This window comes from Chiloscyllium plagiosum, unplaced genomic scaffold (assembly GCF_037043375.1).
Source record: "Chiloscyllium plagiosum isolate Xiang-an unplaced genomic scaffold, Cpla_swu_hap1 HiC_scaffold_35, whole genome shotgun sequence".
Taxonomy (NCBI): Eukaryota; Metazoa; Chordata; class Chondrichthyes; order Orectolobiformes; family Hemiscylliidae; genus Chiloscyllium; species Chiloscyllium plagiosum.
Window position 1 is genome coordinate 18439801 of NW_028270173.1, and position 27463 is coordinate 18467263.

General features: G+C 47.5%; 16 non-coding genes across 16 annotated transcripts; all 16 read left to right on the top strand.

Moving 5' to 3' along the window:
• Positions 1-71: 71 nt before the first annotated feature.
• On the top strand, positions 72-143 carry trnad-guc (transfer RNA aspartic acid (anticodon GUC)). Its single transcript has one exon. It is a non-coding gene; the product is annotated as a tRNA-Asp (tRNA).
• A 1621-nt stretch (positions 144-1764) lies between these two features.
• trnad-guc (transfer RNA aspartic acid (anticodon GUC)) lies at positions 1765-1836 on the top strand. Its single transcript has one exon. It is a non-coding gene; the product is annotated as a tRNA-Asp (tRNA).
• A 1621-nt stretch (positions 1837-3457) lies between these two features.
• Positions 3458-3529, top strand: trnad-guc (transfer RNA aspartic acid (anticodon GUC)). Its single transcript has one exon. It is a non-coding gene; the product is annotated as a tRNA-Asp (tRNA).
• A 1621-nt stretch (positions 3530-5150) lies between these two features.
• trnad-guc (transfer RNA aspartic acid (anticodon GUC)) lies at positions 5151-5222 on the top strand. Its single transcript has one exon. It is a non-coding gene; the product is annotated as a tRNA-Asp (tRNA).
• A 1623-nt stretch (positions 5223-6845) lies between these two features.
• On the top strand, positions 6846-6917 carry trnad-guc (transfer RNA aspartic acid (anticodon GUC)). The gene has a single exon. It is a non-coding gene; the product is annotated as a tRNA-Asp (tRNA).
• Positions 6918-8540: 1623 nt separating this feature from the next.
• On the top strand, positions 8541-8612 carry trnad-guc (transfer RNA aspartic acid (anticodon GUC)). The gene has a single exon. It is a non-coding gene; the product is annotated as a tRNA-Asp (tRNA).
• A 1623-nt stretch (positions 8613-10235) lies between these two features.
• Positions 10236-10307, top strand: trnad-guc (transfer RNA aspartic acid (anticodon GUC)). Its single transcript has one exon. It is a non-coding gene; the product is annotated as a tRNA-Asp (tRNA).
• Positions 10308-11930: 1623 nt separating this feature from the next.
• Positions 11931-12002, top strand: trnad-guc (transfer RNA aspartic acid (anticodon GUC)). The gene has a single exon. It is a non-coding gene; the product is annotated as a tRNA-Asp (tRNA).
• Positions 12003-14576: 2574 nt separating this feature from the next.
• Positions 14577-14648, top strand: trnad-guc (transfer RNA aspartic acid (anticodon GUC)). The gene has a single exon. It is a non-coding gene; the product is annotated as a tRNA-Asp (tRNA).
• A 1621-nt stretch (positions 14649-16269) lies between these two features.
• trnad-guc (transfer RNA aspartic acid (anticodon GUC)) lies at positions 16270-16341 on the top strand. The gene has a single exon. It is a non-coding gene; the product is annotated as a tRNA-Asp (tRNA).
• Positions 16342-17962: 1621 nt separating this feature from the next.
• trnad-guc (transfer RNA aspartic acid (anticodon GUC)) lies at positions 17963-18034 on the top strand. Its single transcript has one exon. It is a non-coding gene; the product is annotated as a tRNA-Asp (tRNA).
• Positions 18035-19655: 1621 nt separating this feature from the next.
• Positions 19656-19727, top strand: trnad-guc (transfer RNA aspartic acid (anticodon GUC)). Its single transcript has one exon. It is a non-coding gene; the product is annotated as a tRNA-Asp (tRNA).
• A 1621-nt stretch (positions 19728-21348) lies between these two features.
• On the top strand, positions 21349-21420 carry trnad-guc (transfer RNA aspartic acid (anticodon GUC)). Its single transcript has one exon. It is a non-coding gene; the product is annotated as a tRNA-Asp (tRNA).
• Positions 21421-23041: 1621 nt separating this feature from the next.
• On the top strand, positions 23042-23113 carry trnad-guc (transfer RNA aspartic acid (anticodon GUC)). Its single transcript has one exon. It is a non-coding gene; the product is annotated as a tRNA-Asp (tRNA).
• Positions 23114-24734: 1621 nt separating this feature from the next.
• Positions 24735-24806, top strand: trnad-guc (transfer RNA aspartic acid (anticodon GUC)). Its single transcript has one exon. It is a non-coding gene; the product is annotated as a tRNA-Asp (tRNA).
• A 1621-nt stretch (positions 24807-26427) lies between these two features.
• Positions 26428-26499, top strand: trnad-guc (transfer RNA aspartic acid (anticodon GUC)). The gene has a single exon. It is a non-coding gene; the product is annotated as a tRNA-Asp (tRNA).
• Positions 26500-27463: the final 964 nt, after the last annotated feature.

Sequence of the window (27463 nt, forward strand, 5' to 3'; positions counted from 1 at the left end):
GACAACAAATCAAAATTTCACATAAGAACATTCTATCTAATACCAATGAAACAGAGGGCGACGCCGTCCAATCCTCGGTAGTATAGTGGTTAGTATCCCCGCCTGTCACGCGGGAGACCGGGGTTCAATTCCCCGCCGGGGAGTCGGTGGCATTTTGAGGGGTCAGCTCCATTTCTCAACCCCGGAGTGCCGTATTCAAGTCCCGTTTGCTCCAAAGGTGTGCATTCACATGTCCGAGCAGTCTGCTCTTGTAAACAATCTGACCAACAAACAAAACCGAAAATTGTCTCAATTCTGCTCTCCCTGGCAAACTTACACTTTCATCTATCCAGGCACCCATTCGAGACTTCCTGCTTTTTGACGACAAATGAAAAATGCCGTCCTGAAGAATGGCGTCCTGAAGAAACGTTGACTGCGTTCTTCCCCCACTCTCACCCCCACTCCAGATGCTGACTTTCTCCAGCAATTTCTGTTTCCCATTCTGATTTTCTTGTTACTTCGTCCCGTCAGTGGGCTTATAACTCCCGCGCAAACGGAGTGCAAATGAAAACCTTTAAGCAACCGGTAGCGACAAATGAATGTGAGGTTTTTTTACACCCTCCCTCACATCAAAAAGGGGTCAGTCCCCCTCAGAGATTGGACCCGATCCTGCGATTAAGGTGATGCAACACCATCCCCTGCTGCTGGCAGACTGTACTACACCCACAGTGGAAAGTCAAAGTCATCTGAGAAGCATTTTTGTCTGCTCTTCTCGATAGAAGGACAAAGCCCAGTGGCTGGGTTAACATGTAGGTCAACACAGAGGCAAGGTTGAGAAAGCAGAACCTTCACTGTGGTCTGCTGCACGTGCAGGAACTGAACCTACACTGTTGGCATCATAGAATCACCACAGTGTGGAAGCAGGCCATTCAGACGGACAAGTCCACACCGACCCTTCTGAAGAGAAACCCATGCAGATCCACGTTCAGTCATGATGATATTGAATGGTGGTGCTGTCTTGAAGGGCTGAATGGCACAAGTGAGGACTGCAGTTGCTGGAAATCAGAGTCTCGATTAGAGTGGTGCTGGAAAAGCAACGCAAGTCAGACAGCATCCTGATTTTCCTGCTCCTCGGATTCTGCCTGAATTGAAGGGCTGAATGGCCTACCCCTGCACTTATTTTCTATGTTTCGATGTTAAATGCATGGCTCAGAGATTGACGTGAGTTGGAAGTAACCCTGCGATTAACTGTTCATCCTCATGATTTTATAAACATCAAGAAATTGTTGGCAAAGTGTTTCGACGTTGACAGTGGAGCTGATGCAGCGTACAGTAAAGTCACCACCGTCCTCGAGGAGCACTGCTCTCTGATGAGGGAGCGATCGATGGGTGGTAGTTGAACCTGAGGGGATGAGCTTGAAAAGGGGAATCTTTCATGCTGAGTCCATTTGGCTGTGGGAATTGAAGCCAGGCTGTTGGATTTGTGTTGTATTACAGGCCAGCGTGTGAACCAGTTTGTAGGAGGCAGGTAATGAGAGCGCGTGGATCAGCAGTGGACGAAGTTGAACACAGATGGTAGGACACAACGAAATGGCTGTTTTACAGCAGCAGCGGATTACTTTACAGATAGATATTCAAACATGAAAACAACAATAACTAATATCTGAATCATCTCCACAGAGGTAGCAGAATGATCTAAAGAAGAATTCAAATTGACAACAAATCAAAATTTCACATAAGAACATTCTATCTAATACCAATGAAACAGAGGGCGACGCCGTCCAATCCTCGGTAGTATAGTGGTTAGTATCCCCGCCTGTCACGCGGGAGACCGGGGTTCAATTCCCCGCCGGGGAGTCGGTGGCATTTTGAGGGGTCAGCTCCATTTCTCAACCCCGGAGTGCCGTATTCAAGTCCCGTTTGCTCCAAAGGTGTGCATTCACATGTCCGAGCAGTCTGCTCTTGTAAACAATCTGACCAACAAACAAAACCGAAAATTGTCTCAATTCTGCTCTCCCTGGCAAACTTACACTTTCATCTATCCAGGCACCCATTCGAGACTTCCTGCTTTTTGACGACAAATGAAAAATACCGTCCTGAAGAATGGCGTCCTGAAGAAACGTTGACTGCGTTCTTCCCCCACTCTCACCCCCACTCCAGATGCTGACTTTCTCCAGCAATTTCTGTTTCCCATTCTGATTTTCTTGTTACTTCGTCCCGTCAGTGGGCTTATAACTCCCGCGCAAACGGAGTGCAAATGAAAACCTTTAAGCAACCGGTAGCGACAAATGAATGTGAGGTTTTTTTACACCCTCCCTCACATCAAAAAGGGGTCAGTCCCCCTCAGAGATTGGACCCGATCCTGCGATTAAGGTGATGCAACACCATCCCCTGCTGCTGGCAGACTGTACTACACCCACAGTGGAAAGTCAAAGTCATCTGAGAAGCATTTTTGTCTGCTCTTCTCGATAGAAGGACAAAGCCCAGTGGCTGGGTTAACATGTAGGTCAACACAGAGGCAAGGTTGAGAAAGCAGAACCTTCACTGTGGTCTGCTGCACGTGCAGGAACTGAACCTACACTGTTGGCATCATAGAATCACCACAGTGTGGAAGCAGGCCATTCAGACGGACAAGTCCACACCGACCATTCTGAAGAGAAACCCATGCAGATCCACGTTCAGTCATGATGATATTGAATGGTGGTGCTGTCTTGAAGGGCTGAATGGCACAAGTGAGGACTGCAGTTGCTGGAAATCAGAGTCTCGATTAGAGTGGTGCTGGAAAAGCAACGCAAGTCAGACAGCATCGTGATTTTCCTGCTCCTAGGATTCTGCCTGAATTGAAGGGCTGAATGGCCTACCCCTGCACTTATTTTCTATGTTTCGATGTTAAATGCATGGCTCAGAGATTGACGTGAGTTGGAAGTAACCCTGCGATTAACTGTTCATCCTCATGATTTTATAAACATCAAGAAATTGTTGGCAAAGTGTTTCGACGTTGACAGTGGAGCTGATGCAGCATACAGTAAAGTCACCACCGTCCTCCAGGAGCACTGCTCTCTGATGAGGGAGCGATCGATGGGTGGTAGTTGAACCTGAGGGGATGAGCTTGAAAAGGGGAATCTTTCATGCTGAGTCCATTTGGCTGTGGGAATTGAAGCCAGGCTGTTGGATTTGTGTTGTATTACAGGCCAGCGTGTGAACCAGTTTGTAGGAGGCAGGTAATGAGAGCGCGTGGATCAGCAGTGGACGAAGTTGAACACAGATGGTAGGACACAACGAAATGGCTGTTTTACAGCAGCAGCGGATTACTTTACAGATAGATATTCAAACATGAAAACAACAATAACTAATATCTGAATCATCTCCACGGAGGTAGCAGAATGATCTAAAGAAGAATTCAAATTGACAACAAATCAAAATTTCACATAAGAACATTCTATCTAATACCAATGAAACAGAGGGCGATGCCGTCCAATCCTCGGTAGTATAGTGGTTAGTATCCCCGCCTGTCACGCGGGAGACCGGGGTTCAATTCCCCGCCGGGGAGTCGGTGGCATTTTGAGGGGTCAGCTCCATTTCTCAACCCCGGAGTGCCGTATTCAAGTCCCGTTTGCTCCAAAGGTGTGCATTCACATGTCCGAGCAGTCTGCTCTTGTAAACAATCTGACCAACAAACAAAACCGAAAATTGTCTCAATTCTGCTCTCCCTGGCAAACTTACACTTTCATCTATCCAGGCACCCATTCGAGACTTCCTGCTTTTTGACGACAAATGAAAAATGCCGTCCTGAAGAATGGCGTCCTGAAGAAACGTTGACTGCGTTCTTCCCCCACTCTCACCCCCACTCCAGATGCTGACTTTCTCCAGCAATTTCTGTTTCCCATTCTGATTTTCTTGTTACTTCGTCCCGTCAGTGGGCTTATAACTCCCGCGCAAACGGAGTGCAAATGAAAACCTTTAAGCAACCGGTAGCGACAAATGAATGTGAGGTTTTTTTACACCCTCCCTCACATCAAAAAGGGGTCAGTCCCCCTCAGAGATTGGACCCGATCCTGCGATTAAGGTGATGCAACACCATCCCCTGCTGCTGGCAGACTGTACTACACCCACAGTGGAAAGTCAAAGTCATCTGAGAAGCATTTTTGTCTGCTCTTCTCGATAGAAGGACAAAGCCCAGTGGCTGGGTTAACATGTAGGTCAACACAGAGGCAAGGTTGAGAAAGCAGAACCTTCACTGTGGTCTGCTGCACGTGCAGGAACTGAACCTACACTGTTGGCATCATAGAATCACCACAGTGTGGAAGCAGGCCATTCAGACGGACAAGTCCACACCGACCCTTCTGAAGAGAAACCCATGCAGATCCACGTTCAGTCATGATGATATTGAATGGTGGTGCTGTCTTGAAGGGCTGAATGGCACAAGTGAGGACTGCAGTTGCTGGAAATCAGAGTCTCGATTAGAGTGGTGCTGGAAAAGCAACGCAAGTCAGACAGCATCCTGATTTTCCTGCTCCTCGGATTCTGCCTGAATTGAAGGGCTGAATGGCCTACCCCTGCACTTATTTTCTATGTTTCGATGTTAAATGCATGGCTCAGAGATTGACGTGAGTTGGAAGTAACCCTGCGATTAACTGTTCATCCTCATGATTTTATAAACATCAAGAAATTGTTGGCAAAGTGTTTCGACGTTGACAGTGGAGCTGATGCAGCGTACAGTAAAGTCACCACCGTCCTCGAGGAGCACTGCTCTCTGATGAGGGAGCGATCGATGGGTGGTAGTTGAACCTGAGGGGATGAGCTTGAAAAGGGGAATCTTTCATGCTGAGTCCATTTGGCTGTGGGAATTGAAGCCAGGCTGTTGGATTTGTGTTGTATTACAGGCCAGCGTGTGAACCAGTTTGTAGGAGGCAGGTAATGAGAGCGCGTGGATCAGCAGTGGACGAAGTTGAACACAGATGGTAGGACACAACGAAATGGCTGTTTTACAGCAGCAGCGGATTACTTTACAGATAGATATTCAAACATGAAAACAACAATAACTAATATCTGAATCATCTCCACAGAGGTAGCAGAATGATCTAAAGAAGAGTTCAAATTGACAACAAATCAAAATTTCACATAAGAACATTCTATCTAATACCAATGAAACAGAGGGCGACGCCGTCCAATCCTCGGTAGTATAGTGGTTAGTATCCCCGCCTGTCACGCGGGAGACCGGGGTTCAATTCCCCGCCGGGGAGTCGGTGGCATTTTGAGGGGTCAGCTCCATTTCTCAACCCCGGAGTGCCGTATTCAAGTCCCGTTTGCTCCAAAGGTGTGCATTCACATGTCCGAGCAGTCTGCTCTTGTAAACAATCTGACCAACAAACAAAACCGAAAATTGTCTCAATTCTGCTCTCCCTGGCAAACTTACACTTTCATCTATCCAGGCACCCATTCGAGACTTCCTGCTTTTTGACGACAAATGAAAAATGCCGTCCTGAAGAATGGTCACTGGACCAGAAACGTTGACTGCGTTCTTCCCCCACTCTCACCCCGACTCCAGATGCTGACTTTCTCCAGCAATTTCTGTTTCCCATTCTGATTTTCTTGTTACTTCGTCCCGTCAGTGGGCTTATAACTCCCGCGCAAACGGAGTGCAAATGAAAACCTTTAAGCAACCGGTAGCGACAAATGAATGTGAGGTTTTTTTACACCCTCCCTCACATCAAAAAGGGGTCAGTCCCCCTCAGAGATTGGACCCGATCCTGCGATTAAGGTGATGCAACACCATCCCCTGCTGCTGGCAGACTGTACTACACCCACAGTGGAAAGTCAAAGTCATCTGAGAAGCATTTTTGTCTGCTCTTCTCGATAGAAGGACAAAGCCCAGTGGCTGGGTTAACATGTAGGTCAACACAGAGGCAAGGTTGAGAAAGCAGAACCTTCACTGTGGTCTGCTGCACGTGCAGGAACTGAACCTACACTGTTGGCATCATAGAATCACCACAGTGTGGAAGCAGGCCATTCAGACGGACAAGTCCACACCGACCCTTCTGAAGAGAAACCCATGCAGATCCACGTTCAGTCATGATGATATTGAATGGTGGTGCTGTCTTGAAGGGCTGAATGGCACAAGTGAGGACTGCAGTTGCTGGAAATCAGAGTCTCGATTAGAGTGGTGCTGGAAAAGCAACGCAAGTCAGACAGCATCCTGATTTTCCTGCTCCTCGGATTCTGCCTGAATTGAAGGGCTGAATGGCCTACCCCTGCACTTATTTTCTATGTTTCGATGTTAAATGCATGGCTCAGAGATTGACGTGAGTTGGAAGTAACCCTGCGATTAACTGTTCATCCTCATGATTTTATAAACATCAAGAAATTGTTGGCAAAGTGTTTCGACGTTGACAGTGGAGCTGATGCAGCGTACAGTAAAGTCACCACCGTCCTCGAGGAGCACTGCTCTCTGATGAGGGAGCGATCGATGGGTGGTAGTTGAACTTGAGGGGATGAGCTTGAAAAGGGGAATCTTTCATGCTGAGTCCATTTGGCTGTGGGAATTGAAGCCAGGCTGTTGGATTTGTGTTGTATTACAGGCCAGCGTGTGAACCAGTTTGTAGGAGGCAGGTAATGAGAGCGCGTGGATCAGCAGTGGACGAAGTTGAACACAGATGGTAGGACACAACGAAATGGCTGTTTTACAGCAGCAGCGGATTACTTTACAGATAGATATTCAAACATGAAAACAACAATAACTAATATCTGAATCATCTCCACAGAGGTAGCAGAATGATCTAAAGAAGAGTTCAAATTGACAACAAATCAAAATTTCACATAAGAACATTCTATCTAATACCAATGAAACAGAGGGCGACGCCGTCCAATCCTCGGTAGTATAGTGGTTAGTATCCCCGCCTGTCACGCGGGAGACCGGGGTTCAATTCCCCGCCGGGGAGTCGGTGGCATTTTGAGGGGTCAGCTCCATTTCTCAACCCCGGAGTGCCGTATTCAAGTCCCGTTTGCTCCAAAGGTGTGCATTCACATGTCCGAGCAGTCTGCTCTTGTAAACAATCTGACCAACAAACAAAACCGAAAATTGTCTCAATTCTGCTCTCCCTGGCAAACTTACACTTTCATCTATCCAGGCACCCATTCGAGACTGCCTGCTTTTTGACGACAAATGAAAAATGCCGTCCTGAAGAATGGTCACTGGACCAGAAACGTTGACTGCGTTCTTCCCCCACTCTCACCCCCACTCCAGATGCTGACTTTCTCCAGCAATTTCTGTTTCCCATTCTGATTTTCTTGTTACTTCGTCCCGTCAGTGGGCTTATAACTCCCGCGCAAACGGAGTGCAAATGAAAACCTTTAAGCAACCGGTAGCGACAAATGAATGTGAGGTTTTTTTACACCCTCCCTCACATCAAAAAGGGGTCAGTCCCCCTCAGAGATTGGACCCGATCCTGCGATTAAGGTGATGCAACACCATCCCCTGCTGCTGGCAGACTGTACTACACCCACAGTGGAAAGTCAAAGTCATCTGAGAAGCATTTTTGTCTGCTCTTCTCGATAGAAGGACAAAGCCCAGTGGCTGTGTTAACATGTAGGTCAACACAGAGGCAAGGTTGAGAAAGCAGAACCTTCACTGTGGTCTGCTGCACGTGCAGGAACTGAACCTACACTGTTGGCATCATAGAATCACCACAGTGTGGAAGCAGGCCATTCAGACGGACAAGTCCACACCGACCCTTCTGAAGAGAAACCCATGCAGATCCACGTTCAGTCATGATGATATTGAATGGTGGTGCTGTCTTGAAGGGCTGAATGGCACAAGTGAGGACTGCAGTTGCTGGAAATCAGAGTCTCGATTAGAGTGGTGCTGGAAAAGCAACGCAAGTCAGACAGCATCCTGATTTTCCTGCTCCTCGGATTCTGCCTGAATTGAAGGGCTGAATGGCCTACCCCTGCACTTATTTTCTATGTTTCGATGTTAAATGCATGGCTCAGAGATTGACGTGAGTTGGAAGTAACCCTGCGATTAACTGTTCATCCTCATGATTTTATAAACATCAAGAAATTGTTGGCAAAGTGTTTCGACGTTGACAGTGGAGCTGATGCAGCGTACAGTAAAGTCACCACCGTCCTCGAGGAGCACTGCTCTCTGATGAGGGAGCGATCGATGGGTGGTAGTTGAACCTGAGGGGATGAGCTTGAAAAGGGGAATCTTTCATGCTGAGTCCATTTGGCTGTGGGAATTGAAGCCAGGCTGTTGGATTTGTGTTGTATTACAGGCCAGCGTGTGAACCAGTTTGTAGGAGGCAGGTAATGAGAGCGCGTGGATCAGCAGTGGACGAAGTTGAACACAGATGGTAGGACACAACGAAATGGCTGTTTTACAGCAGCAGCGGATTACTTTACAGATAGATATTCAAACATGAAAACAACAATAACTAATATCTGAATCATCTCCACAGAGGTAGCAGAATGATCTAAAGAAGAGTTCAAATTGACAACAAATCAAAATTTCACATAAGAACATTCTATCTAATACCAATGAAACAGAGGGCGACGCCGTCCAATCCTCGGTAGTATAGTGGTTAGTATCCCCGCCTGTCACGCGGGAGACCGGGGTTCAATTCCCCGCCGGGGAGTCGGTGGCATTTTGAGGGGTCAGCTCCATTTCTCAACCCCGGAGTGCCGTATTCAAGTCCCGTTTGCTCCAAAGGTGTGCATTCACATGTCCGAGCAGTCTGCTCTTGTAAACAATCTGACCAACAAACAAAACCGAAAATTGTCTCAATTCTGCTCTCCCTGGCAAACTTACACTTTCATCTATCCAGGCACCCATTCGAGACTGCCTGCTTTTTGACGACAAATGAAAAATGCCGTCCTGAAGAATGGTCACTGGACCAGAAACGTTGACTGCGTTCTTCCCCCACTCTCACCCCCACTCCAGATGCTGACTTTCTCCAGCAATTTCTGTTTCCCATTCTGATTTTCTTGTTACTTCGTCCCGTCAGTAGGCTTATAACTCCCGCGCAAACGGAGTGCAAATGAAAACCTTTAAGCAACCGGTAGCGACAAATGAATGTGAGGTTTTTTTACACCCTCCCTCACATCAAAAAGGGGTCAGTCCCCCTCAGAGATTGGACCCGATCCTGCGATTAAGGTGATGCAACACCATCCCCTGCTGCTGGCAGACTGTACTACACCCACAGTGGAAAGTCAAAGTCATCTGAGAAGCATTTTTGTCTGCTCTTCTCGATAGAAGGACAAAGCCCAGTGGCTGGGTTAACATGTAGGTCAACACAGAGGCAAGGTTGAGAAAGCAGAACCTTCACTGTGGTCTGCTGCACGTGCAGGAACTGAACCTACACTGTTGGCATCATAGAATCACCACAGTGTGGAAGCAGGCCATTCAGACGGACAAGTCCACACCGACCCTTCTGAAGAGAAACCCATGCAGATCCACGTTCAGTCATGATGATATTGAATGGTGGTGCTGTCTTGAAGGGCTGAATGGCACAAGTGAGGACTGCAGTTGCTGGAAATCAGAGTCTCGATTAGAGTGGTGCTGGAAAAGCAACGCAAGTCAGACAGCATCCTGATTTTCCTGCTCCTCGGATTCTGCCTGAATTGAAGGGCTGAATGGCCTACCCCTGCACTTATTTTCTATGTTTCGATGTTAAATGCATGGCTCAGAGATTGACGTGAGTTGGAAGTAACCCTGCGATTAACTGTTCATCCTCATGATTTTATAAACATCAAGAAATTGTTGGCAAAGTGTTTCGACGTTGACAGTGGAGCTGATGCAGCGTACAGTAAAGTCACCACCGTCCTCGAGGAGCACTGCTCTCTGATGAGGGAGCGATCGATGGGTGGTAGTTGAACCTGAGGGGATGAGCTTGAAAAGGGGAATCTTTCATGCTGAGTCCATTTGGCTGTGGGAATTGAAGCCAGGCTGTTGGATTTGTGTTGTATTACAGGCCAGCGTGTGAACCAGTTTGTAGGAGGCAGGTAATGAGAGCGCGTGGATCAGCAGTGGACGAAGTTGAACACAGATGGTAGGACACAACGAAATGGCTGTTTTACAGCAGCAGCGGATTACTTTACAGATAGATATTCAAACATGAAAACAACAATAACTAATATCTGAATCATCTCCACAGAGGTAGCAGAATGATCTAAAGAAGAGTTCAAATTGACAACAAATCAAAATTTCACATAAGAACATTCTATCTAATACCAATGAAACAGAGGGCGACGCCGTCCAATCCTCGGTAGTATAGTGGTTAGTATCCCCGCCTGTCACGCGGGAGACCGGGGTTCAATTCCCCGCCGGGGAGTCGGTGGCATTTTGAGGGGTCAGCTCCATTTCTCAACCCCGGAGTGCCGTATTCAAGTCCCGTTTGCTCCAAAGGTGTGCATTCACATGTCCGAGCAGTCTGCTCTTGTAAACAATCTGACCAACAAACAAAACCGAAAATTGTCTCAATTCTGCTCTCCCTGGCAAACTTACACTTTCATCTATCCAGGCACCCATTCGAGACTTCCTGCTTTTTGACGACAAATGAAAAATGCCGTCCTGAAGAATGGTCACTGGACCAGAAACGTTGACTGCGTTCTTCCCCCACTCTCACCCCCACTCCAGATGCTGACTTTCTCCAGCAATTTCTGTTTCCCATTCTGATTTTCTTGTTACTTCGTCCCGTCAGTGGGCTTATAACTCCCGCGCAAACGGAGTGCAAATGAAAACCTTTAAGCAACCGGTAGCGACAAATGAATGTGAGGTTTTTTTACACCCTCCCTCACATCAAAAAGGGGTCAGTCCCCCTCAGAGATTGGACCCGATCCTGCGATTAAGGTGATGCAACACCATCCCCTGCTGCTGGCAGACTGTACTACACCCACAGTGGAAAGTCAAAGTCATCTGAGAAGCATTTTTGTCTGCTCTTCTCGATAGAAGGACAAAGCCCAGTGGCTGGGTTAACATGTAGGTCAACACAGAGGCAAGGTTGAGAAAGCAGAACCTTCACTGTGGTCTGCTGCACGTGCAGGAACTGAACCTACACTGTTGGCATCATAGAATCACCACAGTGTGGAAGCAGGCCATTCAGACGGACAAGTCCACACCGACCCTTCTGAAGAGAAACCCATGCAGATCCACGTTCAGTCATGATGATATTGAATGGTGGTGCTGTCTTGAAGGGCTGAATGGCACAAGTGAGGACTGCAGTTGCTGGAAATCAGAGTCTCGATTAGAGTGGTGCTGGAAAAGCAACGCAAGTCAGACAGCATCCTGATTTTCCTGCTCCTCGGATTCTGCCTGAATTGAAGGGCTGAATGGCCTACCCCTGCACTTATTTTCTATGTTTCGATGTTAAATGCATGGCTCAGAGATTGACGTGAGTTGGAAGTAACCCTGCGATTAACTGTTCATCCTCATGATTTTATAAACATCAAGAAATTGTTGGCAAAGTGTTTCGACGTTGACAGTGGAGCTGATGCAGCATACAGTAAAGTCACCACCGTCCTCCAGGAGCACTGCTCTCTGATGAGGGAGCGATCGATGGGTGGTAGTTGAACCTGAGGGGATGAGCTTGAAAAGGGGAATCTTTCATGCTGAGTCCATTTGGCTGTGGGAATTGAAGCCAGGCTGTTGGATTTGTGTTGTATTACAGGCCAGCGTGTGAACCAGTTTGTAGGAGGCAGGTAATGAGAGCGCGTGGATCAGCAGTGGACGAAGTTGAACACAGATGGTAGGACACAACGAAATGGCTGTTTTACAGCAGCAGCGGATTACTTTACAGATAGATATTCAAACATGAAAACAACAATAACTAATATCTGAATCATCTCCACGGAGGTAGCAGAATGATCTAAAGAAGAATTCAAATTGACAACAAATCAAAATTTCACATAAGAACATTCTATCTAATACCAATGAAACAGAGGGCGACGCCGTCCAATCCTCGGTAGTATAGTGGTTAGTATCCCCGCCTGTCACGCGGGAGACCGGGGTTCAATTCCCCGCCGGGGAGTCGGTGGCATTTTGAGGGGTCAGCTCCATTTCTCAACCCCGGAGTGCCGTATTCAAGTCCCGTTTGCTCCAAAGGTGTGCATTCACATGTCCGAGCAGTCTGCTCTTGTAAACAATCTGACCAACAAACAAAACCGAAAATTGTCTCAATTCTGCTCTCCCTGGCAAACTTACACTTTCATCTATCCAGGCACCCATTCGAGACTTCCTGCTTTTTGACGACAAATGAAAAATGCCGTCCTGAAGAATGGCGTCCTGAAGAAACGTTGACTGCGTTCTTCCCCCACTCTCACCCCCACTCCAGATGCTGACTTTCTCCAGCAATTTCTGTTTCCCATTCTGATTTTCTTGTTACTTCGTCCCGTCAGTGGGCTTATAACTCCCGCGCAAACGGAGTGCAAATGAAAACCTTTAAGCAACCGGTAGCGACAAATGAATGTGAGGTTTTTTTACACCCTCCCTCACATCAAAAAGGGGTCAGTCCCCCTCAGAGATTGGACCCGATCCTGCGATTAAGGTGATGCAACACCAACCCCTGCTGCTGGCAGACTGTACTACACCCACAGTGGAAAGTCAAAGTCATCTGAGAAGCATTTTTGTCTGCTCTTCTCGATAGAAGGACAAAGCCCAGTGGCTGGGTTAACATGTAGGTCAACACAGAGGCAAGGTTGAGAAAGCAGAACCTTCACTGTGGTCTGCTGCACGTGCAGGAACTGAACCTACACTGTTGGCATCATAGAATCACCACAGTGTGGAAGCAGGCCATTCAGACGGACAAGTCCACACCGACCCTTCTGAAGAGAAACCCATGCAGATCCACGTTCAGTCATGATGATATTGAATGGTGGTGCTGTCTTGAAGGGCTGAACGGCACAAGTGAGGACTGCAGTAGTATAGTGGTTAGTATCCCCGCCTGTCACGCGGGAGACCGGGGTTCAATTCCCCGCCGGGGAGTCGGTGGCATTTTGAGGGGTCAGCTCCATTTCTCAACCCCGGAGTGCCGTATTCAAGTCCCGTTTGCTCCAAAGGTGTGCATTCACATGTCCGAGCAGTCTGCTCTTGTAAACAATCTGACCAACAAACAAAACCGAAAATTGTCTCAATTCTGCTCTCCCTGGCAAACTTACACTTTCATCTATCCAGGCACCCATTCGAGACTTCCTGCTTTTTGACGACAAATGAAAAATGCCGTCCTGAAGAATGGCGTCCTGAAGAAACGTTGACTGCGTTCTTCCCCCACTCTCACCCCCACTCCAGATGCTGACTTTCTCCAGCAATTTCTGTTTCCCATTCTGATTTTCTTGTTACTTCGTCCCGTCAGTGGGCTTATAACTCCCGCGCAAACGGAGTGCAAATGAAAACCTTTAAGCAACCGGTAGCGACAAATGAATGTGAGGTTTTTTTACACCCTCCCTCACATCAAAAAGGGGTCAGTCCCCCTCAGAGATTGGACCCGATCCTGCGATTAAGGTGATGCAACACCATCCCCTGCTGCTGGCAGACTGTACTACACCCACAGTGGAAAGTCAAAGTCATCTGAGAAGCATTTTTGTCTGCTCTTCTCGATAGAAGGACAAAGCCCAGTGGCTGGGTTAACATGTAGGTCAACACAGAGGCAAGGTTGAGAAAGCAGAACCTTCACTGTGGTCTGCTGCACGTGCAGGAACTGAACCTACACTGTTGGCATCATAGAATCACCACAGTGTGGAAGCAGGCCATTCAGACGGACAAGTCCACACCGACCCTTCTGAAGAGAAACCCATGCAGATCCACGTTCAGTCATGATGATATTGAATGGTGGTGCTGTCTTGAAGGGCTGAATGGCACAAGTGAGGACTGCAGTTGCTGGAAATCAGAGTCTCGATTAGAGTGGTGCTGGAAAAGCAACGCAAGTCAGACAGCATCCTGATTTTCCTGCTCCTCGGATTCTGCCTGAATTGAAGGGCTGAATGGCCTACCCCTGCACTTATTTTCTATGTTTCGATGTTAAATGCATGGCTCAGAGATTGACGTGAGTTGGAAGTAACCCTGCGATTAACTGTTCATCCTCATGATTTTATAAACATCAAGAAATTGTTGGCAAAGTGTTTCGACGTTGACAGTGGAGCTGATGCAGCATACAGTAAAGTCACCACCGTCCTCCAGGAGCACTGCTCTCTGATGAGGGAGCGATCGATGGGTGGTAGTTGAACCTGAGGGGATGAGCTTGAAAAGGGGAATCTTTCATGCTGAGTCCATTTGGCTGTGGGAATTGAAGCCAGGCTGTTGGATTTGTGTTGTATTACAGGCCAGCGTGTGAACCAGTTTGTAGGAGGCAGGTAATGAGAGCGCGTGGATCAGCAGTGGACGAAGTTGAACACAGATGGTAGGACACAACGAAATGGCTGTTTTACAGCAGCAGCGGATTACTTTACAGATAGATATTCAAACATGAAAACAACAATTACTAATATCTGAATCATCTCCACAGAGGTAGCAGAATGATCTAAAGAAGAATTCAAATTGACAACAAATCAAAATTTCACATAAGAACATTCTATCTAATACCAATGAAACAGAGGGCGACGCCGTCCAATCCTCGGTAGTATAGTGGTTAGTATCCCCGCCTGTCACGCGGGAGACCGGGGTTCAATTCCCCGCCGGGGAGTCGGTGGCATTTTGAGGGGTCAGCTCCATTTCTCAACCCCGGAGTGCCGTATTCAAGTCCCGTTTGCTCCAAAGGTGTGCATTCACATGTCCGAGCAGTCTGCTCTTGTAAACAATCTGACCAACAAACAAAACCGAAAATTGTCTCAATTCTGCTCTCCCTGGCAAACTTACACTTTCATCTATCCAGGCACCCATTCGAGACTTCCTGCTTTTTGACGACAAATGAAAAATGCCGTCCTGAAGAATGGCGTCCTGAAGAAACGTTGACTGCGTTCTTCCCCCACTCTCACCCCCACTCCAGATGCTGACTTTCTCCAGCAATTTCTGTTTCCCATTCTGATTTTCTTGTTACTTCGTCCCGTCAGTGGGCTTATAACTCCCGCGCAAACGGAGTGCAAATGAAAACCTTTAAGCAACCGGTAGCGACAAATGAATGTGAGGTTTTTTTACACCCTCCCTCACATCAAAAAGGGGTCAGTCCCCCTCAGAGATTGGACCCGATCCTGCGATTAAGGTGATGCAACACCATCCCCTGCTGCTGGCAGACTGTACTACACCCACAGTGGAAAGTCAAAGTCATCTGAGAAGCATTTTTGTCTGCTCTTCTCGATAGAAGGACAAAGCCCAGTGGCTGGGTTAACATGTAGGTCAACACAGAGGCAAGGTTGAGAAAGCAGAACCTTCACTGTGGTCTGCTGCACGTGCAGGAACTGAACCTACACTGTTGGCATCATAGAATCACCACAGTGTGGAAGCAGGCCATTCAGACGGACAAGTCCACACCGACCCTTCTGAAGAGAAACCCATGCAGATCCACGTTCAGTCATGATGATATTGAATGGTGGTGCTGTCTTGAAGGGCTGAATGGCACAAGTGAGGACTGCAGTTGCTGGAAATCAGAGTCTCGATTAGAGTGGTGCTGGAAAAGCAACGCAAGTCAGACAGCATCCTGATTTTCCTGCTCCTCGGATTCTGCCTGAATTGAAGGGCTGAATGGCCTACCCCTGCACTTATTTTCTATGTTTCGATGTTAAATGCATGGCTCAGAGATTGACGTGAGTTGGAAGTAACCCTGCGATTAACTGTTCATCCTCATGATTTTATAAACATCAAGAAATTGTTGGCAAAGTGTTTCGACGTTGACAGTGGAGCTGATGCAGCATACAGTAAAGTCACCACCGTCCTCCAGGAGCACTGCTCTCTGATGAGGGAGCGATCGATGGGTGGTAGTTGAACCTGAGGGGATGAGCTTGAAAAGGGGAATCTTTCATGCTGAGTCCATTTGGCTGTGGGAATTGAAGCCAGGCTGTTGGATTTGTGTTGTATTACAGGCCAGCGTGTGAACCAGTTTGTAGGAGGCAGGTAATGAGAGCGCGTGGATCAGCAGTGGACGAAGTTGAACACAGATGGTAGGACACAACGAAATGGCTGTTTTACAGCAGCAGCGGATTACTTTACAGATAGATATTCAAACATGAAAACAACAATTACTAATATCTGAATCATCTCCACAGAGGTAGCAGAATGATCTAAAGAAGAGTTCAAATTGACAACAAATCAAAATTTCACATAAGAACATTCTATCTAATACCAATGAAACAGAGGGCGACGCCGTCCAATCCTCGGTAGTATAGTGGTTAGTATCCCCGCCTGTCACGCGGGAGACCGGGGTTCAATTCCCCGCCGGGGAGTCGGTGGCATTTTGAGGGGTCAGCTCCATTTCTCAACCCCGGAGTGCCGTATTCAAGTCCCGTTTGCTCCAAAGGTGTGCATTCACATGTCCGAGCAGTCTGCTCTTGTAAACAATCTGACCAACAAACAAAACCGAAAATTGTCTCAATTCTGCTCTCCCTGGCAAACTTACACTTTCATCTATCCAGGCACCCATTCGAGACTTCCTGCTTTTTGACGACAAATGAAAAATGCCGTCCTGAAGAATGGCGTCCTGAAGAAACGTTGACTGCGTTCTTCCCCCACTCTCACCCCCACTCCAGATGCTGACTTTCTCCAGCAATTTCTGTTTCCCATTCTGATTTTCTTGTTACTTCGTCCCGTCAGTGGGCTTATAACTCCCGCGCAAACGGAGTGCAAATGAAAACCTTTAAGCAACCGGTAGCGACAAATGAATGTGAGGTTTTTTTACACCCTCCCTCACATCAAAAAGGGGTCAGTCCCCCTCAGAGATTGGACCCGATCCTGCGATTAAGGTGATGCAACACCATCCCCTGCTGCTGGCAGACTGTACTACACCCACAGTGGAAAGTCAAAGTCATCTGAGAAGCATTTTTGTCTGCTCTTCTCGATAGAAGGACAAAGCCCAGTGGCTGGGTTAACATGTAGGTCAACACAGAGGCAAGGTTGAGAAAGCAGAACCTTCACTGTGGTCTGCTGCACGTGCAGGAACTGAACCTACACTGTTGGCATCATAGAATCACCACAGTGTGGAAGCAGGCCATTCAGACGGACAAGTCCACACCGACCCTTCTGAAGAGAAACCCATGCAGATCCACGTTCAGTCATGATGATATTGAATGGTGGTGCTGTCTTGAAGGGCTGAATGGCACAAGTGAGGACTGCAGTTGCTGGAAATCAGAGTCTCGATTAGAGTGGTGCTGGAAAAGCAACGCAAGTCAGACAGCATCCTGATTTTCCTGCTCCTCGGATTCTGCCTGAATTGAAGGGCTGAATGGCCTACCCCTGCACTTATTTTCTATGTTTCGATGTTAAATGCATGGCTCAGAGATTGACGTGAGTTGGAAGTAACCCTGCGATTAACTGTTCATCCTCATGATTTTATAAACATCAAGAAATTGTTGGCAAAGTGTTTCGACGTTGACAGTGGAGCTGATGCAGCATACAGTAAAGTCACCACCGTCCTCCAGGAGCACTGCTCTCTGATGAGGGAGCGATCGATGGGTGGTAGTTGAACCTGAGGGGATGAGCTTGAAAAGGGGAATCTTTCATGCTGAGTCCATTTGGCTGTGGGAATTGAAGCCAGGCTGTTGGATTTGTGTTGTATTACAGGCCAGCGTGTGAACCAGTTTGTAGGAGGCAGGTAATGAGAGCGCGTGGATCAGCAGTGGACGAAGTTGAACACAGATGGTAGGACACAACGAAATGGCTGTTTTACAGCAGCAGCGGATTACTTTACAGATAGATATTCAAACATGAAAACAACAATAACTAATATCTGAATCATCTCCACAGAGGTAGCAGAATGATCTAAAGAAGAATTCAAATTGACAACAAATCAAAATTTCACATAAGAACATTCTATCTAATACCAATGAAACAGAGGGCGACGCCGTCCAATCCTCGGTAGTATAGTGGTTAGTATCCTCGCCTGTCACGCGGGAGACCGGGGTTCAATTCCCCGCCGGGGAGTCGGTGGCATTTTGAGGGGTCAGCTCCATTTCTCAACCCCGGAGTGCCGTATTCAAGTCCCGTTTGCTCCAAAGGTGTGCATTCACATGTCCGAGCAGTCTGCTCTTGTAAACAATCTGACCAACAAACAAAACCGAAAATTGTCTCAATTCTGCTCTCCCTGGCAAACTTACACTTTCATCTATCCAGGCACCCATTCGAGACTTCCTGCTTTTTGACGACAAATGAAAAATGCCGTCCTGAAGAATGGCGTCCTGAAGAAACGTTGACTGCGTTCTTCCCCCACTCTCACCCCCACTCCAGATGCTGACTTTCTCCAGCAATTTCTGTTTCCCATTCTGATTTTCTTGTTACTTCGTCCCGTCAGTGGGCTTATAACTCCCGCGCAAACGGAGTGCAAATGAAAACCTTTAAGCAACCGGTAGCGACAAATGAATGTGAGGTTTTTTTACACCCTCCCTCACATCAAAAAGGGGTCAGTCCCCCTCAGAGATTGGACCCGATCCTGCGATTAAGGTGATGCAACACCATCCCCTGCTGCTGGCAGACTGTACTACACCCACAGTGGAAAGTCAAAGTCATCTGAGAAGCATTTTTGTCTGCTCTTCTCGATAGAAGGACAAAGCCCAGTGGCTGGGTTAATATGTAGGTCAACACAGAGGCAAGGTTGAGAAAGCAGAACCTTCACTGTGGTCTGCTGCACGTGCAGGAACTGAACCTACACTGTTGGCATCATAGAATCACCACAGTGTGGAAGCAGGCCATTCAGACGGACAAGTCCACACCGACCCTTCTGAAGAGAAACCCATGCAGATCCACGTTCAGTCATGATGATATTGAATGGTGGTGCTGTCTTGAAGGGCTGAATGGCACAAGTGAGGACTGCAGTTGCTGGAAATCAGAGTCTCGATTAGAGTGGTGCTGGAAAAGCAACGCAAGTCAGACAGCATCCTGATTTTCCTGCTCCTCGGATTCTGCCTGAATTGAAGGGCTGAATGGCCTACCCCTGCACTTATTTTCTATGTTTCGATGTTAAATGCATGGCTCAGAGATTGACGTGAGTTGGAAGTAACCCTGCGATTAACTGTTCATCCTCATGATTTTATAAACATCAAGAAATTGTTGGCAAAGTGTTTCGACGTTGACAGTGGAGCTGATGCAGCATACAGTAAAGTCACCACCGTCCTCCAGGAGCACTGCTCTCTGATGAGGGAGCGATCGATGGGTGGTAGTTGAACCTGAGGGGATGAGCTTGAAAAGGGGAATCTTTCATGCTGAGTCCATTTGGCTGTGGGAATTGAAGCCAGGCTGTTGGATTTGTGTTGTATTACAGGCCAGCGTGTGAACCAGTTTGTAGGAGGCAGGTAATGAGAGCGCGTGGATCAGCAGTGGACGAAGTTGAACACAGATGGTAGGACACAACGAAATGGCTGTTTTACAGCAGCAGCGGATTACTTTACAGATAGATATTCAAACATGAAAACAACAATAACTAATATCTGAATCATCTCCACGGAGGTAGCAGAATGATCTAAAGAAGAGTTCAAATTGACAACAAATCAAAATTTCACATAAGAACATTCTATCTAATACCAATGAAACAGAGGGCGACGCCGTCCAATCCTCGGTCGTATAGTGGTTAGTATCCCCGCCTGTCACGCGGGAGACCGGGGTTCAATTCCCCGCCGGGGAGTCGGTGGCATTTTGAGGGGTCAGCTCCATTTCTCAACCCCGGAGTGCCGTATTCAAGTCCCGTTTGCTCCAAAGGTGTGCATTCACATGTCCGAGCAGTCTGCTCTTGTAAACAATCTGACCAACAAACAAAACCGAAAATTGTCTCAATTCTGCTCTCCCTGGCAAACTTACACTTTCATCTATCCAGGCACCCATTCGAGACTTCCTGCTTTTTGACGACAAATGAAAAATGCCGTCCTGAAGAATGGCGTCCTGAAGAAACGTTGACTGCGTTCTTCCCCCACTCTCACCCCCACTCCAGATGCTGACTTTCTCCAGCAATTTCTGTTTCCCATTCTGATTTTCTTGTTACTTCGTCCCGTCAGTGGGCTTATAACTCCCGCGCAAACGGAGTGCAAATGAAAACCTTTAAGCAACCGGTAGCGACAAATGAATGTGAGGTTTTTTTACACCCTCCCTCACATCAAAAAGGGGTCAGTCCCCCTCAGAGATTGGACCCGATCCTGCGATTAAGGTGATGCAACACCATCCCCTGCTGCTGGCAGACTGTACTACACCCACAGTGGAAAGTCAAAGTCATCTGAGAAGCATTTTTGTCTGCTCTTCTCGATAGAAGGACAAAGCCCAGTGGCTGGGTTAACATGTAGGTCAACACAGAGGCAAGGTTGAGAAAGCAGAACCTTCACTGTGGTCTGCTGCACGTGCAGGAACTGAACCTACACTGTTGGCATCATAGAATCACCACAGTGTGGAAGCAGGCCATTCAGACGGACAAGTCCACACCGACCCTTCTGAAGAGAAACCCATGCAGATCCACGTTCAGTCATGATGATATTGAATGGTGGTGCTGTCTTGAAGGGCTGAATGGCACAAGTGAGGACTGCAGTTGCTGGAAATCAGAGTCTCGATTAGAGTGGTGCTGGAAAAGCAACGCAAGTCAGACAGCATCCTGATTTTCCTGCTCCTCGGATTCTGCCTGAATTGAAGGGCTGAATGGCCTACCCCTGCACTTATTTTCTATGTTTCGATGTTAAATGCATGGCTCAGAGATTGACGTGAGTTGGAAGTAACCCTGCGATTAACTGTTCATCCTCATGATTTTATAAACATCAAGAAATTGTTGGCAAAGTGTTTCGACGTTGACAGTGGAGCTGATGCAGCGTACAGTAAAGTCACCACCGTCCTCGAGGAGCACTGCTCTCTGATGAGGGAGCGATCGATGGGTGGTAGTTGAACCTGAGGGGATGAGCTTGAAAAGGGGAATCTTTCATGCTGAGTCCATTTGGCTGTGGGAATTGAAGCCAGGCTGTTGGATTTGTGTTGTATTACAGGCCAGCGTGTGAACCAGTTTGTAGGAGGCAGGTAATGAGAGCGCGTGGATCAGCAGTGGACGAAGTTGAACACAGATGGTAGGACACAACGAAATGGCTGTTTTACAGCAGCAGCGGATTACTTTACAGATAGATATTCAAACATGAAAACAACAATAACTAATATCTGAATCATCTCCACAGAGGTAGCAGAATGATCTAAAGAAGAATTCAAATTGACAACAAATCAAAATTCCACATAAGAACATTCTATCTAATACCAATGAAACAGAGGGCAACGCCGTCCAATCCTCGGTAGTATAGTGGTTAGTATCCCCGCCTGTCACGCGGGAGACCGGGGTTCAATTCCCCGCCGGGGAGTCGGTGGCATTTTGAGGGGTCAGCTCCATATCTCAACCCCGCAGTGCCGTATTCAAGTCCCGTTTGCTCCAAAGGTGTGCATTCACATGTCCGAGCAGTCTGCTCTTGTAAACAATCTGACCAACAAACAAAACCGAAAATTGTCTCAATTCTGCTCTCCCTGGCAAACTTACACTTTCATCTATCCAGGCACCCATTCGAGACTTCCTGCTTTTTGACGACAAATGAAAAATGCCGTCCTGAAGAATGGCGTCCTGAAGAAACGTTGACTGCGTTCTTCCCCCACTCTCACCCCCACTCCAGATGCTGACTTTCTCCAGCAATTTCTGTTTCCCATTCTGATTTTCTTGTTACTTCGTCCCGTCAGTGGGCTTATAACTCCCGCGCAAACGGAGTGCAAATGAAAACCTTTAAGCAACCGGTAGCGACAAATGAATGTGAGGTTTTTTTACACCCTCCCTCACATCAAAAAGGGGTCAGTCCCCCTCAGAGATTGGACCCGATCCTGCGATTAAGGTGATGCAACACCATCCCCTGCTGCTGGCAGACTGTACTACACCCACAGTGGAAAGTCAAAGTCATCTGAGAAGCATTTTTGTCTGCTCTTCTCGATAGAAGGACAAAGCCCAGTGGCTGGGTTAACATGTAGGTCAACACAGAGGCAAGGTTGAGAAAGCAGAACCTTCACTGTGGTCTGCTGCACGTGCAGGAACTGAACCTACACTGTTGGCATCATAGAATCACCACAGTGTGGAAGCAGGCCATTCAGACGGACAAGTCCACACCGACCCTTCTGAAGAGAAACCCATGCAGATCCACGTTCAGTCATGATGATATTGAATGGTGGTGCTGTCTTGAAGGGCTGAATGGCACAAGTGAGGACTGCAGTTGCTGGAAATCAGAGTCTCGATTAGAGTGGTGCTGGAAAAGCAACGCAAGTCAGACAGCATCCTGATTTTCCTGCTCCTCGGATTCTGCCTGAATTGAAGGGCTGAATGGCCTACCCCTGCACTTATTTTCTATGTTTCGATGTTAAATGCATGGCTCAGAGATTGACGTGAGTTGGAAGTAACCCTGCGATTAACTGTTCATCCTCATGATTTTATAAACATCAAGAAATTGTTGGCAAAGTGTTTCGACGTTGACAGTGGAGCTGATGCAGCGTACAGTAAAGTCACCACCGTCCTCGAGGAGCACTGCTCTCTGATGAGGGAGCGATCGATGGGTGGTAGTTGAACCTGAGGGGATGAGCTTGAAAAGGGGAATCTTTCATGCTGAGTCCATTTGGCTGTGGGAATTGAAGCCAGGCTGTTGGATTTGTGTTGTATTACAGGCCAGCGTGTGAACCAGTTTGTAGGAGGCAGGTAATGAGAGCGCGTGGATCAGCAGTGGACGAAGTTGAACACAGATGGTAGGACACAACGAAATGGCTGTTTTACAGCAGCAGCGGATTACTTTACAGATAGATATTCAAACATGAAAACAACAATAACTAATATCTGAATCATCTCCACAGAGGTAGCAGAATGATCTAAAGAAGAATTCAAATTGACAACAAATCAAAATTTCACATAAGAACATTCTATCTAATACCAATGAAACAGAGGGCGACGCCGTCCAATCCTCGGTAGTATAGTGGTTAGTATCCCCGCCTGTCACGCGGGAGACCGGGGTTCAATTCCCCGCCGGGGAGTCGGTGGCATTTTGAGGGGTCAGCTCCATTTCTCAACCCCGGAGTGCCGTATTCAAGTCCCGTTTGCTCCAAAGGTGTGCATTCACATGTCCGAGCAGTCTGCTCTTGTAAACAATCTGACCAACAAACAAAACCGAAAATTGTCTCAATTCTGCTCTCCCTGGCAAACTTACACTTTCATCTATCCAGGCACCCATTCGAGACTTCCTGCTTTTTGACGACAAATGAAAAATGCCGTCCTGAAGAATGGCGTCCTGAAGAAACGTTGACTGCGTTCTTCCCCCACTCTCACCCCCACTCCAGATGCTGACTTTCTCCAGCAATTTCTGTTTCCCATTCTGATTTTCTTGTTACTTCGTCCCGTCAGTGGGCTTATAACTCCCGCGCAAACGGAGTGCAAATGAAAACCTTTAAGCAACCGGTAGCGACAAATGAATGTGAGGTTTTTTTACACCCTCCCTCACATCAAAAAGGGGTCAGTCCCCCTCAGAGATTGGACCCGATCCTGCGATTAAGGTGATGCAACACCATCCCCTGCTGCTGGCAGACTGTACTACACCCACAGTGGAAAGTCAAAGTCATCTGAGAAGCATTTTTGTCTGCTCTTCTCGATAGAAGGACAAAGCCCAGTGGCTGGGTTAACATGTAGGTCAACACAGAGGCAAGGTTGAGAAAGCAGAACCTTCACTGTGGTCTGCTGCACGTGCAGGAACTGAACCTACACTGTTGGCATCATAGAATCACCACAGTGTGGAAGCAGGCCATTCAGACGGACAAGTCCACACCGACCCTTCTGAAGAGAAACCCATGCAGATCCACGTTCAGTCATGATGATATTGAATGGTGGTGCTGTCTTGAAGGGCTGAATGGCACAAGTGAGGACTGCAGTTGCTGGAAATCAGAGTCTCGATTAGAGTGGTGCTGGAAAAGCAACGCAAGTCAGACAGCATCCTGATTTTCCTGCTCCTCGGATTCTGCCTGAATTGAAGGGCTGAATGGCCTACCCCTGCACTTATTTTCTATGTTTCGATGTTAAATGCATGGCTCAGAGATTGACGTGAGTTGGAAGTAACCCTGCGATTAACTGTTCATCCTCATGATTTTATAAACATCAAGAAATTGTTGGCAAAGTGTTTCGACGTTGACAGTGGAGCTGATGCAGCATACAGTAAAGTCACCACCGTCCTCCAGGAGCACTGCTCTCTGATGAGGGAGCGATCGATGGGTGGTAGTTGAACCTGAGGGGATGAGCTTGAAAAGGGGAATCTTTCATGCTGAGTCCATTTGGCTGTGGGAATTGAAGCCAGGCTGTTGGATTTGTGTTGTATTACAGGCCAGCGTGTGAACCAGTTTGTAGGAGGCAGGTAATGAGAGCGCGTGGATCAGCAGTGGACGAAGTTGAACACAGATGGTAGGACACAAGGAAATGGCTGTTTTACAGCAGCAGCGGATTACTTTACAGATAGATATTCAAACATGAAAACAACAATAACTAATATCTGAATCATCTCCACAGAGGTAGCAGAATGATCTAAAGAAGAATTCAAATTGACAACAAATCAAAATTTCACATAAGAACATTCTATCTAATACCAATGAAACAGAGGGCGACGCCGTCCAATCCTCGGTAGTATAGTGGTTAGTATCCCCGCCTGTCACGCGGGAGACCGGGGTTCAATTCCCTGCCGGGGAGTCGGTGGCATTTTGAGGGGTCAGCTCCATTTCTCAACCCCGGAGTGCCGTATTCAAGTCCCGTTTGCTCCAAAGGTGTGCATTCACATGTCCGAGCAGTCTGCTCTTGTAAACAATCTGACCAACAAACAAAACCGAAAATTGTCTCAATTCTGCTCTCCCTGGCAAACTTACACTTTCATCTATCCAGGCACCCATTCGAGACTTCCTGCTTTTTGACGACAAATGAAAAATGCCGTCCTGAAGAATGGCGTCCTGAAGAAACGTTGACTGCGTTCTTCTCCCACTCTCACCCCCACTCCAGATGCTGACTTTCTCCAGCAATTTCTGTTTCCCATTCTGATTTTCTTGTTACTTCGTCCCGTCAGTGGGCTTATAACTCCCGCGCAAACGGAGTGCAAATGAAAACCTTTAAGCAACCGGTAGCGACAAATGAATGTGAGGTTTTTTTACACCCTCCCTCACATCAAAAAGGGGTCAGTCCCCCTCAGAGATTGGACCCGATCCTGCGATTAAGGTGATGCAACACCATCCCCTGCTGCTGGCAGACTGTACTACACCCACAGTGGAAAGTCAAAGTCATCTGAGAAGCATTTTTGTCTGCTCTTCTCGATAGAAGGACAAAGCCCAGTGGCTGGGTTAACATGTAGGTCAACACAGAGGCAAGGTTCAGAAAGCAGAACCTTCACTGTGGTCTGCTGCACGTGCAGGAACTGAACCTACACTGTTGGCATCATAGAATCACCACAGTGTGGAAGCAGGCCATTCAGACGGACAAGTCCACACCGACCCTTCTGAAGAGAAACCCATGCAGATCCACGTTCAGTCATGATGATATTGAATGGTGGTGCTGTCTTGAAGGGCTGAATGGCACAAGTGAGGACTGCAGTTGCTGGAAATCAGAGTCTCGATTAGAGTGGTGCTGGAAAAGCAACGCAAGTCAGACAGCATCCTGATTTTCCTGCTCCTCGGATTCTGCCTGAATTGAAGGGCTGAATGGCCTACCCCTGCACTTATTTTCTATGTTTCGATGTTAAATGCATGGCTCAGAGATTGACGTGAGTTGGAAGTAACCCTGCGATTAACTGTTCATCCTCATGATTTTATAAACATCAAGAAATTGTTGGCAAAGTGTTTCGACGTTGACAGTGGAGCTGATGCAGCATACAGTAAAGTCACCACCGTCCTCCAGGAGCACTGCTCTCTGATGAGGGAGCGATCGATGGGTGGTAGTTGAACCTGAGGGGATGAGCTTGAAAAGGGGAATCTTTCATGCTGAGTCCATTTGGCTGTGGGAATTGAAGCCAGGCTGTTGGATTTGTGTTGTATTACAGGCCAGCGTGTGAACCAGTTTGTAGGAGGCAGGTAATGAGAGCGCGTGGATCAGCAGTGGACGAAGTTGAACACAGATGGTAGGACACAACGAAATGGCTGTTTTACAGCAGCAGCGGATTACTTTACAGATAGATATTCAAACATGAAAACAACAATAACTAATATCTGAATCATCTCCACGGAGGTAGCAGAATGATCTAAAGAAGAATTCAAATTGACAACAAATCAAAATTTCACATAAGAACATTCTATCTAATACCAATGAAACAGAGGGCGACGCCGTCCAATCCTCGGTAGTATAGTGGTTAGTATCCCCGCCTGTCACGCGGGAGACCGGGGTTCAATTCCCCGCCGGGGAGTCGGTGGCATTTTGAGGGGTCAGCTCCATTTCTCAACCCCGGAGTGCCGTATTCAAGTCCCGTTTGCTCCAAAGGTGTGCATTCACATGTCCGAGCAGTCTGCTCTTGTAAACAATCTGACCAACAAACAAAACCGAAAATTGTCTCAATTCTGCTCTCCCTGGCAAACTTACACTTTCATCTATCCAGGCACCCATTCGAGACTTCCTGCTTTTTGACGACAAATGAAAAATGCCGTCCTGAAGAATGGCGTCCTGAAGAAACGTTGACTGCGTTCTTCCCCCACTCCAGATGCTGACTTTCTCCAGCAATTTCTGTTTCCCATTCTGATTTTCTTGTTACTTCGTCCCGTCAGTGGGCTTATAACTCCCGCGCAAACGGAGTGCAAATGAAAACCTTTAAGCAACCGGTAGCGACAAATGAATGTGAGGTTTTTTTACACCCTCCCTCACATCAAAAAGGGGTCAGTCCCCCTCAGAGATTGGACCCGATCCTGCGATTAAGGTGATGCAACACCATCCCCTGCTGCTGGCAGACTGTACTACACCCACAGTGGAAAGTCAAAGTCATCTGAGAAGCATTTTTGTCTGCTCTTCTCGATAGAAGGACAAAGCCCAGTGGCTGGGTTAACATGTAGGTCAACACAGAGGCAAGGTTGAGAAAGCAGAACCTTCACTGTGGTCTGCTGCACGTGCAGGAACTGAACCTACACTGTTGGCATCATAGAATCACCACAGTGTGGAAGCAGGCCATTCAGACGGACAAGTCCACACCGACCCTTCTGAAGAGAAACCCATGCAGATCCACGTTCAGTCATGATGATATTGAATGGTGGTGCTGTCTTGAAGGGCTGAATGGCACAAGTGAGGACTGCAGTTGCTGGAAATCAGAGTCTCGATTAGAGTGGTGCTGGAAAAGCAACGCAAGTCAGACAGCATCCTGATTTTCCTGCTCCTCGGATTCT